This window comes from Lithobates pipiens, unplaced genomic scaffold, assembly GCF_037356315.1.
Source record: "Lithobates pipiens isolate NorthernLeopardFrog02 unplaced genomic scaffold, aLitPip1_a1.2 Scaffold_88, whole genome shotgun sequence".
NCBI classification, from domain to species: Eukaryota; Metazoa; Chordata; class Amphibia; order Anura; family Ranidae; genus Lithobates; species Lithobates pipiens.
In genome coordinates, this window is record NW_027507912.1 from 895,603 (window position 1) to 904,054 (window position 8,452).

Consider the following 8,452-nt stretch of genomic DNA (forward strand, 5'->3'; position numbering starts at 1 on the left):
CAAAAAGAAATAAAATACTGGTGGACATTCCCTTTTGCCGTCAAATTCCAACATAAGGGCAAACTTTATTCCTTCTCCAGTTTCCAAGATGGAGAAAAGATCCTTCTATCCCTGAGGCTCATCACAACGGAAGCGGACATGGACACATCAAACCCGAATTACAACCCAGCTAAGCGTCCACCCCCAACTAGCCCGCTTACACCCCTGTGGAACAAGCAACTGTCAAAGAGAACAAAGGACCACACCCAGACCTGAGGCTCAGTCCCTCCTACGTTTTCTTGCCACTCTAACCCAACTTCTACTCCAGGATGGAGTGTAACCGGGGAGCTCCCCCCCACCTGATGGGAGCTCTGGCTCCACTGACCTTCCTTGAAGGTTCTTTCCACGGACTGTGTGATCCATCTCTAGTCCCCCCTCTGGCTAACCTACTCACCCGATGGACATTTCATGCCTATAGGCAGGGGGCACGGACTGGACTTCACCAAGTTCCTGGTCTTCACAAGGTTTTTGTTTTCACCAGGCCGCACAGAACCTTTCCACAAGCCACATCTGTTCCACGATGGATTTTTTTTTCTATTACAGCTGCCTGATCTCCAGCCCCCCCCCCCCCACCAGATTGCTGTTCCTCCCTCCCCTCCCCCCACCTTTTTTTTTTTTTTTGGGGGGAAGGAAACTCATCAAAGCCTTTCCTAAGCAGATCTGTAACAATCCATGATCTACCTAGAGGTCAGCAGTGGGGCACTGGTCTCTCTAAAGTTTTTTTTATTTTTTTTAAATGTTTTTCCACAGTCTTGTTCTTTTTTTAATTTTTGTTTATTCAGCTTAGAAGAGTGTTAGACTCTATAATTCGCTTCAACTGTATCCTTAATGCGCTTGGTGCTTGTTATATAAATGTAATTTGTTTTACAGAAGTGCCAGAGCGCTGAATTCGGTACATGCGCCTCCACCTATCCCACGGACCTCCAATGTTCAGTGGGCTAGGATGTCTGCCCTTAGAGGAGCAGGCGTTTCAAGTAGGGGTAACTTCCGGGGGACGGTATGGTCTCCGGGAAATTCCCCCGAAACACCCGAGGATGTCTTCTAAGGCCTCCTCCACTTCTTCTGTCTCTTCTTTCTTCCTTTCCTCAACCTTTAATCTTTTCACTATCCCTCTTGCTCTAACTCAAAGGTTCTCAGTGGTCACTCTCTATTTTCTCTCCCCCCAGGTCCACAAAGTTGTTTCTTCTAGCACAATGTTCCCGCTTGACGGCTCCCATCACAGGACGACAGGCCCCTGGGACTCTCTAGAGGTATGTGAAGCGGGTCTGGAAAGCATCCCCTCTCTTTGTTATCATGGCTGACCACCCAGGCTCCACACTAAGAATAGCTTTGCATAACGCTCAAGGCCCAAACTCAACAAAAGGAGAAAGCTTTTTATCAGTTACAAATCCCTAAAATTGGACGTGGTCCTGATTCAAGAAACCCACTTTCCTAATCGGTACAGCCCTAATTTCTTGCATCACCACAAACCCAGACATTAAAGGGGTACTCTGTGGGCCTCAGGAACACAAATGCGGATTGTTCGCTGACGATTTGATACTCTTTATCACCTCCCCCCTTATTTCCCTACCAAATTTATGTAATACCCTGACCTCATTTGCAAAAGTTTCTGACCTGGAAGTCAATTTCTCCAAATCCCAAGCCCTCAACGTCTCCCTTCCACCAGCACTGGTGGACCTACTCAAATTAAATTTCAGTTTCGATTGGAACGATCATGCCATTAAATACCTAGGCATAAACCTCACTCCCAAATTCGATACTCTTTATGAGATCTCTCAGGGGTACTGATCGAGCTCTACCAACAATCTCTCATAGTCGATCTTGGATAATATGGGGGGGTGACCGGGAGCTTCCGCTCTATGTGCAGGGGGCCCGCTCCCTGTGCAGTGTGATCCCAAGAGGGGCGCAGGGATAGGAGCTCCTCCTGTAGACGGCCTAGGTTGGGCCCAACCTGGGAATTTGAGACTCTACAGCTATGTTAAAGTGCATTTACACCTCAGTCTTGGCGGATTTTCCGGGTCACACCCCCCTCCTTATGATGAAGGGATGCTAGCTCATTTCCTTTAGAGCTGTTTCATTTCACATTTTTTTTTTTTTTTTTTTTTTACAAGTTCTCTTCGCACTCCAGGTGACAAGAAGGTTGACATTACTTCTACCATGACTTTTACCATCATATTGTTATTACTCAAGTACTACTTGTCAAGCATGTTGTTTCGGTTTCTCTGTATTCTGTTTCATGAAAATAAAATACTTTGAAAGAATACCTAGGGGCAAGGTTAGACTTGGACACCTTTCCCACCGAAAATCCTCTGGCTTTCTGGGTCTTTAGGATGGATCACCGGCCAGAGCTTGCACAGTATGCAATTGAGCTACTGGCCTGTCCTGCATCCAGCATTCTTTCGGAACGCACCTTAAGTGCTGCTGGTGGCTTTTTAACCGATCATAGGGTGTGCCTGTCCACCGACTTGGTTGATCGACTGACCTTCATAAAGATGAATCAGTCTTGGATCACCACCAGCTACCAAGCACCGGAAGCTGACTGCCCTGTTATGTTGACTGTCTATCCTCTTCCTCCTCCGCTGATATCTTGGAAGAACATTTTTGGTTCTGGGTGATGCCACCAGCCCAATTGTTCAGCCCATGTTTGACAGGGGCGTGTAATTACAGTGCAATGCTTTGCAGCAGGGCTCATTCCTGCACTCCAACTAGAGTATATGGGAGAGGTTGCAGTGTCGTGGCACCAGCAAGCAGTGCCTAATGCCCAATTTTCAGCCCCTGTTTAACAGGGGCATGTAATTATAATCCTTGATATAATTTTTCACAGCAGGGCCCATTCCTGCACCTACCGAGAGTAACTGTGAGGACGTATAGTGTTGTGGCACCAGCACCACCACCACAACCACCAAAGGCCCATTTTTTCTACCACTGTTCAACAATGGCATATAATTACAATTCTTTTTTTTTTTTTTTTTTCTTTTAAGTATGTATTGAGAAATAAAAAAAAAAAAAAAAATACAATTGCAATAGATACAGGCACGATATCGTAGGACCATCATCACAGATGAGGTACATAGAAGAAGAGATCGTACAAATACAATAAGCAGGAATTGATTATACCAAAACAGGGTAAGCTGAATGTTCAAGTTGGATAGACAGCAGTACCGTTGACAGAAAGAAAACAGTGTGATGTGCACAACGGAGTAATATTCTAAAAAATTACTAACTGGGTGGATCATGTAATAGGAGTTAGTTGCAATAGCAATATTTACATGGATATCAATATTTCCCAGGATTTATTGGATAACATATTATTAGATAGCAATAGCTGAAGGTGAAAAAAGGGAGGGGGGGGGGGTGAGTCCTTAGAAAACAGTCCCTGAGAGAGGAAGGTCCAAGAAGGCGGTCCTTATAACCAGTAGGTTGCTGGTGGCAGGTCAGTCCATAGATGGGGTGTTGGAGGCCCCTAGGTCCGATTGGTGCGCACCGTAGTATAGGAAGGTGAAATGACCAATATGGGTTATGTCTTCCGGAGGAAGAGTGGAAGACATGAAGGGAAGCCACATCGCATAAAAGCGAGATTTCGATCTTTCGTCACAAAAGTTTGCGTTGCAGCGGTCCTTGTATAAGAGAGATAGGAGCTCTCTTTGAATTTGGGCGACAGTGGGGCAAAGAGATGAAGTCCAATTCTTTAGGATGGTTCTCCTGGCAATAAGTAAGCAATAGCAAAGACCATTCCGAGTGTGTAGGTCGGGCTTTCGGGTAGTTAGTGGGCACGGGGCTCGTGTTATGGGACCACGGAAGCAGTAGAGGGTCCCGATATCCAAAAATAAGGAGGAGGGGGTCCTTTGGTAGTTTTAGCAAAGTTATTTTGAAAATGTAGGATAGGAAATGGTCCCAAAATGTGGAGATATAGGAGCATGACCAAAAACGGTGGGTCAAGGAGGGTCTGTGTTGGAGACAATGGGGGCATTTGGCACTGTCATGATCGGTGTTGGATGGTTGGAAGGGTAGATATGCCCTGTGGGCGATATTCAATTGCGTTTCTCTCCATACCTCATTTGGGGTTAGGCGTTGCACCTTGTTGAGACCTTGCAGAATCTTGTCAACTATGTCCGCATCAGGAAAGTCTTTACCCCAGTTAGCGACTGATGAGGATGTTAGTGGGGAGGAGGTTTTTTGGAGCAGAGGCTTGTAAATGTCCGAAATTTTGTATGAGTCATCCTTGAGTAGTTGATCTAGGAAGTTTGGAGTGAAGTGTTTATGTTCATCTCTACAGATGTCCCTTAAGTAGCTGATGCATTGTCTGTGATGGAAAGCGTGTGCTGGCGGAAGGGAGAACCTTTCTGCTATGATTGGGAAGGGCTGCAGGTGGCCTGATTCCAGATCGCAGATTGTGGCAAAATTTGTAATTCCTTTCCCTTTCCAGACAGAGCATGGCTTGTGGAGTAGGCCAGGAGGAAAGTTGGGGTTTCCTTGAATCGGGAGGTGTCTGGAGATGAAAGGGCGAAGCTTAAGGCATTTCCTAGTTTCCCTCCATGCGATGGCAGTATTCCTCAGTAGGAGGTTGTGTTGGTACAGAGGCGGGGTCGATTTCCATCTACAGTGGAGGAGTGCTACCAGTGATAGCGGGGAAACCATGGCGGCTTCCATAGAGTAGTTTGAGTATGTTGAGGATTGGGAAATCCAGTCTAGGCTGGTTCTCAATAAACATGACAGGTTATAGATTCTAACATTAGGGAGACTGATACCCCCCTCGCGTCTGGGAAGATATTATTTCTTCAAGGCTATACGTGGGCGTTTGCCCTGCCATAGGAAGGATGAGTTGGCGGATTCCAGAATTTTAACATCCTTATGATGAAGGAGCAAGGGGATGGTTTGTAGGGGGTATAATAATCTGGCAAAGCTAACCATTTTCACCAAGTGGCATCTTCCCAGGAGCGAGAGGGGCAGATCCATCCAGTTTACGTGGCCAATGTGGATGCCATGTAAAGGGGCTTTTTGGATTAGATATCTGGAAAGGGGTTCTAGGGCGATGTTGAAGAGAAGCGGGGAAAGTGGGCAGCCCTGGCGGGTACCTTTATGTAAGCGAAAGTCTTCTGAGAGAAGGCCTGCTGCTACTAATTTAGCTTCCGGGGATGTGTACATAGCGTTGATAAGATGACAGAAGTGCCCCGAGAAAACCCATTTTGGACATAGTCATGGAAAGCCACTCGAAGCTGACATTATCAAAGGCTTTCTCCGCGTCTAATGTTATGATGGCAAAATCACCCTCCGGGTTGTTTTTAGCATGTTCCAAAGCAAGCATGACCTTGCGGATATTCAAGGTGGCAGTTCTGCCTTTCACAAAGCCAGATTGGGCAGGGTGAATTAGGGAGGGGATAATAGCAGCTAGCCTTGTGGCAATGATTTTAGACAAAATTTTGACGTCCAGGTTGAGCAGGAAAATGGGTCTATAGGAGCCTGGGTCAAGAGGGTCTTTCCCTTTCTTGTAAAGTAGCTTTATAATGGCCTGGTTGCCGGAAGGCAGATATGGGCCACCAGACCAGATGCCATTATATACCTTGTGGAGAGTGGGTTTTGTGACGGAAGAGAGGGTTTTGTAAAATTCGCTTGTGAAACCGTCTGGGCCTGGGGCTTTGGGCGGGGTTAATTTGCGTATGGTGGTGGAGACTTAAATAAGAGAAATGGGAGCATTGAGGGCTTCTAATTGTTCGGGGGTGACTCTAGGCCTGACCACGTCAGCTAGAAATGAATGGGCAGATGTGTTATCTATGTATGGGGTCCGGGGCATAAAGTGCTGTATAGTATTTAAGCATAACCTTGTTAATCGCTTGCGGGGTGTTATGCATTTTACCTTCCGTGTTCCTGAGGGAAGGGACCTTTGCAGAGTCTTGCTAAAAGTTTGCCCGCCTTATTTCCAAACTTGTGAAGCGTTGCGTCAAAGTGGGATCTTTTAGTTAGTTCAAGTGTGTCCGCCCACGTGTCAAATGCTTTCATTATCAGAGAGGGATCTTTGGGCTAGATGTAGCCGTGCACTGGCCCGTTTATAATGTGACAAGGCGTTTCTTTTAAAAGAGGTGGCATAGGAGATGATTTGTCCTCTGTGGAACACTTTTCCAGTATCCCAGAAGAGGTTTGGGGAATCAGAGTGGGGGGAATTTGCCTCAGAGTATTCTAGCCAGGATTCTCCCATAAAGTGTTGGAAGTCAGGGTTATTGTGGAGGTATGAAGGGAAGCTCCACAGTTTAGGGTGAGGGGGGGGGGGGGTTAGGTCAAGATTGTCAAGTCGTAATGATATCGGGACGTAGTCGGAAATGGCTATGTCTAGTATGTCTGCTTCAGACATCATGGGAATGAGGTTGTCAGAGCCAAAAAAGTTGTTGATTCTCAAAAACACATTGTGGGGATAAGAGTAAAAAGTGAATTCCCTGTCCGCAGGGTGTGTAAGGTGCCAGAGATCGTGGAGGTGGAGAGTATCCATGGTGGAGGCAAAGTGGGTGGGAGCGAGGGGAACACATCCTGACCTGTTGCACCGTGTGGAAGATCTGTCGTCTGTGGGGTGTAGGATGTCATTGAAATCACCGCCAACTAAACCTGAAACAAGAACAGGAACATAAACAATCGAGCGAACTTCACTTTTTTCCCCATGGAGTCACTGTGTAGGCCAGCCCCCAGTACACGACCCTGTGATAAGATACATAGGCGCCCGGGTGGGAAGTATCAATATGGGTTCGCCTGAGTGGATCATGTGCCAGGGTATAGCTACAGTTGTACACAGTGAGTCTAGGGGAGCAGAATAAAGTCAGATATGCAATATAATAACACAGGCAGATGTACAATGAAAACATTAAAAAAGAGACCCATTGAAGTAGAACATTTAACATAGCCGGAATATGGTGAGTTGCTCCTAGCCGAGGCCAGGGGGCAGAGCAGGGGAATGGGAATAAACAAAAACAATAATGTGTCTGCCGGGAGGAGCAGACTAGGAGTTCGACCGAGGCAAGGAATGCCTGGGTGATCAACAAATATAACCGAAAATAATCAACATATAGTAAAACTCACAGATCAGTGCCAGACTTGCAGCCCTGGTAGGAGAGGAGTGCGGTGGGCCCTTTCAACTGTGCAGGGACCTGGGAGGCCCAGAGCTTCTGGGATACGCACAGCACATAAGTCAGTCAACGCGGAGGTTTGTAGCGATTCGGGGATACGCAGGTTGCTCCGTCTGGCTCTATTTTCCAAATCGTTGAGTTTCTGTAAGATGTACTGATTTGTCCTATCTTGAGATTGCTCCGTGGCTCGAGCCTGATAGAGCTCTTCTTCCATATCTGATAAGCGGTGCTCCGAGTCATTCAGTCGGGTAGTATGTTCCCCTATTTGGGCCTTAAGTTGTTTCATGCCTGCATTCACAGCATTTTCCACAGATGCAGTTATCATGGGTGACAAGAGAGCAGCCACAGCCTGTGCTATACGTTCCGTAGTGTTGTCCCCAGCTGGCTGTGTGGAGGCAGTGATCTGAGTTGATGAGGCATTGTGTGAGGCTAAGGGTTGTGGAGGGAGAGGGGAGGCAGAGTCACTGCTTACCTCAATGGCCGCCGCATTCGGTTCTGAGAAGGGAGCCGAGTAGGCCGAAGCCGGGGCCTCAATTTGCGGCTGGGCCGCGGACGGAGCCGTGTGCGTATGAGCTCCGGTTTTCTCCACAAACCGGTCCATGGCCAGGGCGGATGTCTCCCAGAGGAGTTTGTTCAGTGGCCCAGCCGCTCAGCGGGATTTATAAGCCAATATGTGGTTGTGCTGCTGGAGCTGAAGTGCGGAGCAGTCACTCCATGCGGCACCAGAACCGGAAGTGTAATTACAATTCTTCATATAATCGTTCACAGCAGTGCGCTCCAGCAAGAGTCACTTTCAGGGCTTACAGTGTTGTGGCAACATCAACACCTTAGGCCCCCATTTCTGCAGAGCATATAAGGCAGGCCCATACTTTCAAACTTCCAACTTGCAAATGTCTCCTACTTGCAAACGGAGAGAGACAACAGGAAGTGAGATGAAAAAAAGATGGACGGCAAATTTTAAAAAAAGGAAAGCCGTGGGGCCCCCAGGCCCTACATACTCAGAACAGCAGTATACAGGCGGTGCAACAAGACAGGAACTGTGTAGGTTTGTTGTGTTAAATATAACCTGTTTGTAAGTTTGAACTGGTACATTTTTAAAGTGTAGCTCCAGTCAAAAAATCTATTCTTAAGCTTTTTGGAAAACATAGGGAAGGGTTATCACCCCTGTATCATTTTTTTGTCTGTCCATCTTTTTTCATCTCATTTCCTGTTGTCTCCTTCCGTTTGCAAGTAGGAGACATTTGTAAGTTGGATGTTTGAAAGTAGGGGCCTGCTCTATATGCTCTGCAGAAATGTGGGTCTAA